Raw genomic sequence first — 13366 nt, 5'->3', positions numbered from 1 at the left:
GACCAAGCAGCGGAGGAGGGAACAGCAGAGGGACTATAAGGAGTTTTGGACTTGGGAGCAGATATTAGCGGGAGAAGGACCATGGAGGAAGACTGGAGAGGTCCGGGAACGCTATACAGGAACACTGGGATTGGAGCACCGGGGAGAAGGATGGACATGGGCGGATGAACGAAGATTTTGGGATGACAAACGAAGGAAGCTAGAGGAGACCGGGAGGCAGCCTCAAGAAAATTTTGGGAAGGAGCACACGGGAAGGTCGGCAGAGCCGAGGATGGAACCAGAGCCAGTCGGAGTGAAGTTGGAGGTCAGCGAAGGGAGCAAAGCAGAGACAGTGAAGGAATTAATTGGGAAATTGGAGAGAGCTATGAGAGAGCTGCTGTGTTGGTGCATGAGGCACGACATTCACCCTATGGAGCGTGTCCTCGAATTGTTGTCACCTGAGTTAGCTCTCTATACTTGTCCTGAGGTGCGTGCTAGCCGTCTGGTGAAGACAGTACCAGCCCCACGCAGCAGGCCTCCAGTGCGTCAGCCCAGTCCATTATGTCCTGTTCCTGCCCCTCGCACTAGCCCTGTGGTGCGTGTTGCTAGTGTGGTACCTCCGGTACCAGCCTCACGCAGCAGGTCTCCAGTGCGTCAGCCCAGTCCAGTACGTCCTGTTCCTGCCCCTCGTACTAGCCCTGTGGTGCGTGTCTCCAGTCTGGTACCTCCAAAGCCAACCCCTCGCATCAGGCCTTCAGTGCGCAGTCCCCGTCCAGAGTGTCCGGCGACAGCGCCTTATCCAGAGTGTCCGGCGACAGCGCCTTATCCAGAGTGTCCGGCGACAGCGCCTTATCCAGAGTGTCCGGCGACAGCGCCCCGTCTAGAATGTCTGGCAACAGTGCCCCATCCAGAGTATCCGGCAACAGTGCCCCGTCCAGAGTGTCCGGCGATAGTTTTCAGTCCGGAACCGGCGCAGCCAGAGTCGCCCTACAGTCCGGAACTGGCGCAGCCAGAGTCGCCCATCGGCCCTGAGCCTGCAGAGACGCTCATCGGCCCGAGGCGTCCAGCGACGCGCTTCGGTCCGAGGTCTCCAGCGACGCACCTTAGACCTGAGTCTTCAGCGGAGGAGGACAGGTTAGGTTGGGGACTAAGGCTGGGGCCTGAGCCACCTCCATAATTGGAGGATTAGGGAGGGGGGGTGTAGCAAGGGAGCCGTCGGTGACGGTAGCCACCCTCCTTTCCATCCCTTTAGTTGGGGATTTATTTTTTGTTTGTTTTGGGGGTTTTTGTTTTGTTGATTGAGGTGCATTCGGGGTCTGCACCTTTGGGGGGGGGGGGGGGGGGGTACTGTCACATCCTGACCAGTAAAGGGGTTATTTGTTATTGTAGTTTGGTCAGGACGTGGCAGGGGGTGTTTGTTTTATGTGGTTCGGGGTTTGTTGGGCTATGTCTTAGGTAAGAGGGGTGTTTGTTTCATGTGTTCCGGGGTTTTTTGGTTTATGTTCTATGTTAGTATATTTCTATGTTCTAGTCTAGTCCTTTGAGTTCTATGTTTAGGGTTTTGATTGACCTTCAATTGGAGGCAGCTGTTCCTCGTTGCCTCTGATTGAAGGTCCTATGTATAGGGGTGTTTTTGTATTGGGATTTGTGGGTAGTTGTCTCCTGTTTAGTGTCTGAGCACCTGATAGGACTGTTAGTGTCGTTTGTTTGTTTTGTATACGTGTTTTGTTTGTTTTTCCTTCTTCACATTAAAAAGAAGATGAGTATTCACATTCCCGCTGCGTTTTGGTCTGATCCTTACGACATCCGTGACATCATGTCTTTACATTTCATCATTGAAGTACAGTACCAGTCAAAAGTTTGGACACACCTACTCATTCAAGGGTTTTTCTTTATTTGTTACTATTTTCTACATTGTAGAATAATAGTGAAGACATCAAAACTATGAAATATCACAAATGGAATCATGTAATAACCAAAAAAGTGTTAAACAAATCAAAACACATTTTAGATTTGAGATTCTTCAAAGTAGCCACCCTTTGCCTTGATGACAGCTTTGCACACTCTTCGCATTCTCTCGACCTGCTTCATGAGGTAGTCACCTGGAATGCATTTCAATTAACCTCTCTGGGGTAGCTGGGACGTGACCGCCCCACCTGCGGGACATACTATTCAACAGCCAGTGAAATAGCAGGGCGGCAAATTCAAAACGACAAAATTCTCAATTCAAATTTCTCACACATACAAGTATTATACACCATTTTATAGATAAGACTATCATTAATCCAACCACATTGTCCGATTTCAAAAAGGCTTTACGGAGAAAGCAAAACATTAGATTATGTAAGGACAGCGCCTAAAAAATAAAAGCCACACAGCCATTTTCCAGCCAAGGAGAGGTGTCACAAAAACCAGAAATACAGCTAAAATTAAGCACTAACCTTTGATCTTCATCAGATGGCACTCATAGGACTTCATGTTACACAATACATGTATGTTTTGCTCGATAAAGTTCATATTTATATACATAAACCCCATTTTATTTTGGCCCGTAATGTTCAGAAATGTTTTTCCTTCAAAAACTTCCGGTGAATGAGCACATCAATTTATATAAATACTCATCATAAACGTTGATAAAATATTAACCTCTATGGGACCGGCGGGACGAATTCGTCCCACCTACGTAACAGCCAGTTGAATCCTGTGGCGCGATTTTTAAAACGTTTGAAATACTATTACTTCAATTTCTCAAACATATGACTATTTCACAGCTATTTAAAGACAAGACTCTCGTTAATCTAACCACACTGTCCGATTTCAAAAAGGCTTTACAACGAAAGCAAAACATTAGATTATGTCAGGAGAGTGCCCAGCCAGAAATAATCAGACACCCATTTTTCAAGCTAGCATATAATGTCACAAAAACCCAAACCACAGCTAAATGCAGCACTAACCTTTTATGATCTTCATCAGATGACACACCTAGGACATTATGTTATACAATACATGCATGTCTGTTCAATCAAGTTCATATATCAAAAACCAGCTTTTTACATTAGCATGTGACGTTCAGAAAAAGCATACCCCCCGCAAACTTCCGGGGAATTTACTAACAATTTGCTAAATTACTCACGATAAACGTTCACAAAAAGCATAACAATTATTTTAAGAATTATAGATACATTACTCCTCTATGCACTCGATATGTCCGATTTTAAAATAGCTTTTCGGATGAAGCACATTTTGCAATATTCTAAGTACATAGCCCAGCCATCACGGGCTAGCTATTTAGACACCCGGCAAGTTTAGCCTTCACCAAAATCACATTTCCTATAAGAAAAATGGTCTTACCTTTCCTGTTCTTCGTCAGAATGCACTCCCAGGACTTCTACTTCAATAACAAATGTAGGTTTGGTCCCAAATAAACCATCGTTATATCCAAACAGCGGCGTTTTGTTCGTGCGTTCTAGACACTATCAGAATGCTAAATCACGGTCGTGCGCATGGCGCAGAACGTGACAAAAAAATTCTAAATATTCCATTACCGTACTTCGAAGCATGTCAACCGCTGTTTAAAATCAATTTTTATGCAATTTATCTCGTAGAAAAGCGATAATATTCCGACCGGGAATCTGCAATTAGCTATACAGCCGAAGGAAAATACTCCACGGGGTCGAATCGCGCACACGCCTAATTCTATTGTCCTCTGATGGGACACTTGGAAAAGGAGATAATGTGTTTCAGCCTGAGGCTGCCTCGTCATCGTTCAGGTTTTTCCCGGGTTCTGAGAGCCTATTGGAGCCCTAGGAATTGTCACGTTACAGCTAAGATCCTGACTCGTCAATAAACAGAAGCAAGAACAACAACACCTTGTCAGACAGGGTACTTCCTGCATGAAACCTTCTCAGGTTTTTGCCTGCCATAGGAGTTCTGTTATACTCACAGACACCATTCAAACAGTTTTAGAAACTTTAGGGTGTTTTCTATCCAAACCTGGACAATAATATGCATATTCTAGCTTCTGAGTTGGTGTAGGAGGCAGTTAAAAAAGGGCACATATTTTTTCCAAAATTCTCAATGCTGCCCCCTAGCCCGTAGAGGTTAAACTGTTATTCAAAGAATTATAGATAAACATCTCCTTAATGCAACCGTTGAGACAGATTTCAAAAAAGCTTCATGGGGAAAGCACACTTTGCAATAATCTGAGTACGACGCTCAGAAAACAACAGCAGGCAATACAGATACCCGCCAATTTGGAGTCATCTAAAATCATAAATAGCATTAGAAATATTCACTTACCTTTGATGATCTTCATCAGAATGCACTCCCAGGGTTCCCAGGTCCACAATAAATGTTGTTTTGTTCGATAAAGTCCATAATTTATGTCCAAATACCTCCTTGTTGTTAGCGCGTTCAGTAAGCTACTCCAAATGTAGGAAGCACGACGAAAATTTCACGACGAAAGTCAAAAAAGTTCTATTTACGTTCGTAGAAACATGTCAAACGATGTATAGCATCAATCTTTAGGGCCTTTTTAACATAAAACTTCCATAATATTCCAACCGGACGATTCCAATGTCTTGAAAAATGTAATGGAACACAGCTACCTCTCATGTGAATGCGCGCCAATGAACTCATGTCCTTTCCTGAGTCAACAACTTTCAACTTCCTTTGTTCGTTCTCTGTTCACCATTGAAGCCTCAAACAACTTCCTAAAGACTGTTGACATCTAGTGGAAGCCTTAGGAAGTGCAAAATTAACCCTAAGTCACTGTGTGTTAGATAGGCAATCACTTGAAAAAAATCTACAGCCTCAGATTTTCCACTTCCTGGTTGGATTTTTCTCAGGTTTTTGCCTGCCATATAAGTTCTGTTATACTCACAGACATCATTCAAACAGTTTTAGAAACTTCAGAGTGTTTTCTAACCAAATCTACTAATAATATGCATATCCTACATTCTGGGTCTGGGTAGCAGGCAGTTTACTATGGGCACACTTTTCATCCGGACGTCAAAATACTGCCCCCTACCCTAGAGAAGCTCTTGAGGACCCCTTCGAGATAAAATCCCGTTAACGGGATTGGTTGGACAACAACCAGTGAGATAGCACAGCGCGAAATTCAAAACACAAAAATCTCAAAATTAAAATTCAAGTATTATACGGCATTTAAAGATAATCATCTCGTTAATCCAACCACATTGTCCGATTTTGAAAAGGCTTTACGGTGAAAGCAAAACATTAGATTATTTTAGGATAGCACCTTAGCAAAAAAAAAACAGCCATTTTCCAAGCACGGATAGCCGTCACAAAACCAGATATACAGCTAAAATTAAGCACTAACCTTTGACAATCTTCATCAGATGACACTCCTAGGACATCATGTTAGACAATACATGCCTTTTTTGTTCAATCAAGTTCATATTCATATCCAAAAAACCCATTTTACATTGGCGCGTGACGTTCAGAAAATGTTTTCTCCCCATAACTTTCGGTGAATGGGCACATCAATTTACAGAAATACTCATCATAAACGTTGACAAAATTTATAACAATTATTTAAAGAATTATAGATAATCTACTCCTTTATGCAACCGCCCTGTCAGATTTCAAAATAACTTAACGGAGAAAGCACATTGTTCAATATTCTGAGTACAGAACTTAGCCTTCAATGCTAAGCTATACAGTTAGCCTACAACCACGGCGTCGACAAATCTCTAAAATATGCTCGAAATATTTTCTTACCTTTGCTGATCTTCAGCGGAATGCACTCGGAAGGACTCCCACTTCCACAAGAAATGTTCATTTGTTCTGCAAAGTCCATCATTTATGTCCAAATACCTCCGTTTTGTTGGCCCATCCAGAACACTATTACATGCCATGAGGCGTGGGTGCAAATCCATAGACGAAAAGTTCAAAAGTTTGTAGAAACATGTCAAACGATGTTTACAATCAATATTGAGGGTATTTTTTTACGTAAAATTACCATAATTTTCCAACCGGACAATAGGTATTCATCCCAAAAGATAAAGAACGAACAGCGAGCTCGCGTGCATGCGCGTCACGAGACACCTGTCCTCAGACTGGCCACTGATTGACTGAGCCACAATTTTCTGCCCGGTAACAGGAGACGGATGAAACCAGTTTCTAAAGATTGTTGACAGCCATTGGAAGCCTTAGGAGGTGCAACGTAAACCCTATGTCACTGTAGTTTCTCAAGGGATTCAAAAGAAGAACTACATTTCTCATTTCTTCCACTTCCTGGATCAATTTTTCTCAGGTTTTTGCCTGCCATATGAGTTCTGTTATACTCACAGACACCATTCCAACAGTTTTAGAAACTTCAGAGTGTTTTCTATCCAAATCTACTAATAATATGCATATTCTATTTTCTGGGCCAGAGTAGTAACCTGTTTAAATTGGGTACGTTTTTCATCCGGCCGTGAAAATACTGCCCCCTAGCCCTAAGAGGTTTTAACAGGTGTGCCTTGTTAAAAGTTAATTTGTGGAATTTCTTTCCTGTGTTTGAGCCAATCAGTTGTGTTGTGACAAGGTAGGGATGGTATACAGAAGACAGCCCAAGTCCATATTATGGCAAGAACAGAAATGACAGTCCATCATTACTTTAGCATTTTTTTTACATTTTAGTCATTTAGCAGACGCTCTTTTTTTCATACTGGTCCCCCGTGGGAATCGAACCCACAACCCTGGCGTTGCAAAAACCATGCTCTACCAACTGAGCCACATGGGACATGAAGGTCAGTCAATGCAGGGGGAAAAAAGAACTGTGAAAGTTTCTTCAAGTGCAGTCGCAAAAACCATCAAGCGCTATGATGGAACTGACTCTCATGAGGACCACCACAGGAAAGGAAGACCCAGAGTTACCTCTGCTGCAGAGGATAAGTTCATTCGAGTTAACTGCACCACAGATTGCAGCCCAAATAAATGCTTCACAGAGTTCAAGTAACAGACACATCTCAACATCAACTGTTCAGAGGAGACTGTATGAATCAGGCCATCATGGTCGAATTGCTGAAAAGAAACCATTACTAAAGGACACCAACAAGAAGAAGAGACTTGCTTGGGCCAAGAAAAACAAGCAATGGACATTAGACTGGTGGAAATCTGTCCTTTGGTCTGATGAGTCCAAACGCTGTCCCAACCGCCGTGTCTTTGTGATACCCAAATTGGTGAACGGATGATGTCCGTTTGTGTGATTCCCACCGTGAAGCATGGAGGAGGAGGTATGATGGTGTGGGGGGCATTGCTGGTGACACTGTCAGTGATCTTTTTAAAATTCAAGGCAAATTTAACCAGCATGGCTACCACAGCATTCTGCAGCGATACACCATTCCATATGGTTTGCGCTTAGTTGGACTATCATTTATTTTTTAATAGGACAATGACCCAAATCACACCTCCAGGCTGTGTAAGGGCTATTTGACCAAGAAGGTGAGTGATGGAATGCTGCATCAGATGACCAGGCCTCCACAATCACCCGACCTCAAACCAATTGAGATGGTTTGGGAGGAGTTGGACCGCAGAGTGAAGGAAAAGCAGCCAACATGTGCTCAACATATGTGGGCACTCCTTCAAGGCTGTTGGAAAAGCAATCCAGGTGAAGCTGGTTGCGAAATACCAAGAGTTTGCAAAGCTGTCATCAAGGTAAAGGGTGGCTACTTTGAAGAATCTAAAATATACAATTGATTTCGATTTTTGTTTACTTATTTTTCGTTACTACATGATTCCATATGTGTTATTTTTTATGTCTGCATTATTCATCTACAATGTAGAAAATAGTAAAAAATAAAAAACCATTGAATGACTAGGTGTGTCCACACTTTTGAATGGTTACTGTATATCAATGCATTTGGGTTTGTAACTTGATTGAAATCTCTTTCATATTCACTTCATCTCTCTCCATCAAGTTCAAGTTTCTTTATTAGTCATATAAACATGATATACATGAATTACAAAGTGCAATGAAATTCTTACTTACAGGTTCACCTCTCGACCATGCATTAACAATAATGAAAGTAAGAGTACCAAAAAATAAAAGCTCAATGAATAAGAAATAGGATACAAATTTAGTAAAAATATAATACAAGGAGGCACTCAAAAGAAATTGAAGCAGGATATTTACACATGGGCTGGGGGATTGTGCAATAATAAATAGACATTATGCAGTAATATGAATATCAGTAGCAGCGTTCATGGAGTGTGTGTGTAGCGTGTGTGTGTTCGAGCCTATGTGTGAGCATGTGGGAGTGAGTGTATGTGTGTTAAGGTGCAGAGAGTCAGTGCAATAGACTGTTGTTGTATTGGCGGTCAGTCCCGGTTAAAGAGTTCAGTAGTCTGATGGCTAGTGGGTAAAGACTGTCTCTGAGCCTGGAGGTCCGGGGAGGGTAACAGAGTGAATAGTATGTGGTTGGGTGGGCCCTTGATGATGGGCCTTCCTCAAGCACCGCTTGGAGTAGATGTTCTGTGTGGTGGGGAGCATGGCTCCAGTGATGGACTGAGCCGTCTTCAACACCCGCTAAAGGGCCTTGCGGTCGTAAACGGAGCAGTTTCCTTACCAGGTCAGGACACTCTCGATGGTGTTGCAGTAGAATTTGGAGAGGACCGGGGGGAGAATTGTTTGTAAAATCAACTCCGTTGTTGTTGACATTGAAGGAGAGGTTGTTATTTTGGCAACACACTGCCAGGTCTCTGACCTCCTCCCTGAAGGCTGATTCATCATTTTCAGTGATTAGGCCTACAACTGTGGAGTCGTCAACAAACTTGATGATGGAGTTAGTGTCGTGATTCGCCACGCGGCCATGGGTAAACAGGGTGTACAGCAGTGGGCCTGGGACACATCCCTGGTTGGCAGTGGCAAACCATGACTATTTGACCTACAGTAGGTCTTCAGTGGTGAAAGAAATTCTTCCATCACATTGTACCAAACTCAAAAATCTATAAAAAATAACAGAAACTTAACGCTCCTGAGGTTGAGCCATGCTTTGGGCTGCCACACACACAGAGAAAGCACCTGCATGGATAATCCAAACAGCAATAACAACCACACTGCTTACACAACCTATGGTAGCCTAACGTCATCGCTACCACACTATCACCAAGTGAGACAACATCAAAGGATGTGAGTGTGACAGGCTTGTGATGCTGAAAGGACAATGACGTAATACCAGTTCACTCCATGTAGGAGAGCACACTGTTTGTAAAACACATACAGATGTAGGATCTTTTTAATTTATTTTATTTTTTTAATTTATTGAATATTCGAAACATACAATATACTTGCAGTGAAGCCGCTCAACAACTACATCATACCAGTCATCCAACAGATTCCCATTCAGAGCGACACACAGAAGCATCCAGGGTCAATGCCCTGCTCAAGGGCACGTTGACCGATCTACCACCAGGACAAAAAACGTGAACCCGAACCCTCCAAGATCCCCCCACAGTTCCCCAATAGCTGTCCCTCAACCATTCGAGATATTATGTTATATTTAGACTTTTTTTAAACTTATCTTTGACCATCATTTTATCTCCCGCTGTTACGGATACAGGTATCCTGTGTATGTATCCTGTGTGTGTTTTTCTTTTCTCTCCTTCTCCCCTCCTCACAGATGACAATCATCAGTCACCAATCAGTCACCAATCAGAACACACCTGCTCCTTTTCCCTTACCCAATCAAATCCCATTTCCCTTGGTTTAAAAGGATCCCAATCAGTTCTATCTGGAGATCTCTCTTTTGTTTTTGCAACTACATGTCACTTTGTCCGTTATCCTGTGGGTATTGTTTTGTTATGGTGGTTGACTGTTTGTTTGATGGTGGGAAAAGGGGGTACCAAGACAAGTCGCCCATGGGCATATACTACCCGTAGGTAAATATTGTCTAAAGAACACTAGTTAGAACTGTCCGGAGCACCCACTGTATTTTATTGGTTAGTGAGCTAGCTGTTGTTGAAGCAGGTAGACTAGCTTAGGGGTGTTTTTGAATACTTTCCTTGGGTCCAGCTCAGCCCCTTTTCCCGCCCCCCTTTACCGTGTGTTTAAAAATAAACCATGAGTGTTTGACGGTAGACTTAAGTTATCTGTGGTTTTAGTTCTCACTGTTCCTTTTCACAGTTATAATTTACATGAGTTATGTTACGGGTCTCATTTCCATCCCCCCTAGACTGCAGGGCCAAAGGGATTTGTAACACCCGCACAGCAACTCCACTCCCACATGTCTCCAATTCCACATACCAACCCTCAGCTTCCCTCAGCCCATCCCATCCATCTCTGCTGGCCACCCACTTCAGGTTTCTACGCAACACATATCTTTCTACGATGCTGTGATGTTTAAAGTACAATTTCAATCTATCTAATGGAATAGAATCCACAGATTGTGAGTTGAAGATAAATACTCTTAGTAAAAGTATTAGTAATTGACTGACCCGGTCTCTCCAGATATCCTAACAGTACTATTTATAGGGTCAATTTTAGATCAATGCTATGCATTTTCAGCCATTCTTGAACATGAGACCAGAAACAGGCTACCTGAGGGCAATACCAAAATAAATGGTCTATTGATTCTGTATCCTCACAACAAAATCTGCAGCTTCGATGACTTTATGCCCCAAATATGAAACATTTTGTTGGTGGCAAGAATTCTATATAATAATTTTAGCTGAAAAGCACAAAGTCTTGAATCTTGCGTTGTTTTATATATCAACTCATACACCCTGTACCATTGAATCGGTACATCAAAAATCTCTTCAACTATTTTGCAATCTGTATGGCACAGTTGTCAACATCCTGGTCCTCAAATGAAACTGGTATACTTTCCTATTTATTATATTTTTATTTGTCCGCAAGTTTTGAACCTTTATATTGGGCAGACAGACCAGTTCCCTACCTCTTCCCGCTGCCTCCATTTTTGGGGTAATACTGCAATCAATTTGTTGTACTCTAGGTATGCGCAGACCTTTCCGTACAATTTTGATAACTCCATGAAGGACATAACTCTACCATTCCAATTGACAAAATAATTTAAGAACAAAATACCCTTTTCAAACATCTTTCCCATAAATACAGGTATTTTATCAACCAGCACATTTGAGTTCAGCCATAATCTTTTTTGTAATATTTGTTCTATATTTTCAGGGTGATGAAATTGAAATTATAGCCAGCTCTGCAATGCTTGTTTGAAAAAGAGAGATACTTTGAAAAAAGGATCATTTTCAATTAATCGAAAATGAGACATGGCAATCTGCAGTAATCTACTTGAGAACCATTTAGGGTTCAAATAAAACTTTTGAATGAGTGAAGCTTTTAGAGAGAAGTTTAGTGCTTTTATATTTATTAATCTCAACCCACCCTATTCATTATATAGATAGGCACGTTTTATTTTATCTCGTTTAGCGTCCCAGATAAAGCAAAATATTTTTTGCTCATATGATTTGAAAAACAAATCAGGAGAAGGCAGCTCTATAAGTAAGTGAGTAAACTGGGATATGACTAAGGAGTTAATCAGGACAATTTTTCAGGATGGTTGCAGGACCTCGTCTATTTTTACAAGTTTTCTATTGAAATTCATTGTGGAGAGCTTATTTATATACACTGCTCAAAAAAATAAAGGGAACACTTAAACAACACAACGTAACTCCAAGTCAATCACACTTCTGTGAAATCAAACTGTCCACTTAGGAAGCAACACTGATTGACAATAAATTTCACATGCTGTTGTGCAAATGGAATAGACAACAGGTGGAAATTATAGGCAATTAGCAAGACACCCCCAATAAAGGAGTGGTTCTGCAGGTGGGGACCACAGACCACTTCTCAGTTCCTATGCTTCCTGGCTGATGTTTTGGTCACTTTTGAATGCTGGTGGTGCTTTCACTCTAGTGGTAGCATGAGACGGAGTCTACAACCCACACAAGTGGCTCAGGTAGTGCAGCTCATCCAGGATGGCACATCAATGCGAGCTGTGGCAAGAAGGTTTGCTGTGTCTGTCAGCGTAGTGTCCAGAGCATGGAGGCGCTACCAGGAGACAGGCCAGTACATCAGGAGACGTGGAGGAGGCCGTAGGAGGGCAACAACCCAGCAGCAGGACCGCTACCTCTGCCTTTGTGCAAGGAGGAGCAGGAGGAGCACTGCCAGAGCCCTGCAAAATGACCTCCAGCAGGCCACAAATGTGCATGTGTCTGCTCAAACGGTCAGAAACAGACTCCATGAGGGTGGTATGAGGGCCCGACGTCCACAGGTGGGAGTTGTGCTTACAGCCCAACACCGTGCAGGACGTTTGGCATTTGCCAGATAACACCAAGATTGGCAAATTCGCCACTGGCGCCCTGTGCTCTTCACAGATGAAAGCAAGTTCACACTGAGCACATGTGACAGACGTGACAGAGTCTGGAGACGCCGTGGAGAATGTTCTGCTGCCTGCAACATTCTCCAGCATGACCGGTTTGGCGGTGGGTCAGTCATGGTGTGGGGTGGCATTTCTTTGGGGGGCCACACAGCCCTCCATGTGTTCGCCAGAGGTAGCCTGACTAGGTACCGAGATGAGATCCTCAGACCCCTTGTGAGACGTGGGGTCTGAGGATCCTCATATCGGGTCTGAGGATCCTCATATCTAAAACATATGAGGATCTAAAACATATTCAAAGATGACACCAGCATTTGGATATGCTGGTGCGGTTGGCTGTCAGAGGAGTTGGCGGATGCTTTAGTCCAGGTCTGGGAGGAGATCCCTCAGGAGACCATCCGCCACCTCATCAGGAGCATGCCCAGGCGTTGTAGGGAGGTCATACAGGCACGTGGAGGCCACACACACTACTGAGCCTCATTTTGACTTGTTTTAAGGACATTACATCAAAGTTGGATCAGCCTGTAGTGTGGTTTTTCACTTTAATTTGGAGTGTGACTCCAAATCCAGACCTCCATGGGTTGATAAATTGGATTTCCATTGATTATTTTTGTGTGATTTTGTTGTCAGCACATTCAACTATGTCAAGAAAAAGTAGTTAATAAGATTATTTCTTTCATTCAGATCTAGGATGTGTTGTTTAAGTGTTCCTTTTATTTTTTTGAGCAGTATATTTTGTGATATGAATACCGAGTATGTCTACTTCACCATCAGCCCATTTTATAGGTTAACTGCAGGGTAATGTAAAAGTTGTATTTTTTAAGGATCCAATATGTAATATTGTACACTTATCATAATTAGGTTTTAGTCCAGAGAGTACAGAAAGGTTATCTAGATCTTCAATGAGGCATTGCAGGGATCTAGCTTGCAGACTTAATATAAAACTTGAGTCACCAGCATACATGGACACCTTTGTGGACACCTTTGTTTTTAAGTCTTGGATTTCTAATCCTCTCATGTTGTTATTGGAT

Source organism: Salmo trutta, chromosome 7 (genome assembly GCF_901001165.1).
Source record: "Salmo trutta chromosome 7, fSalTru1.1, whole genome shotgun sequence".
NCBI lineage: Eukaryota > Metazoa > Chordata > Actinopteri > Salmoniformes > Salmonidae > Salmo > Salmo trutta.
Note: the sequence above shows the minus strand (reverse complement) of the source record.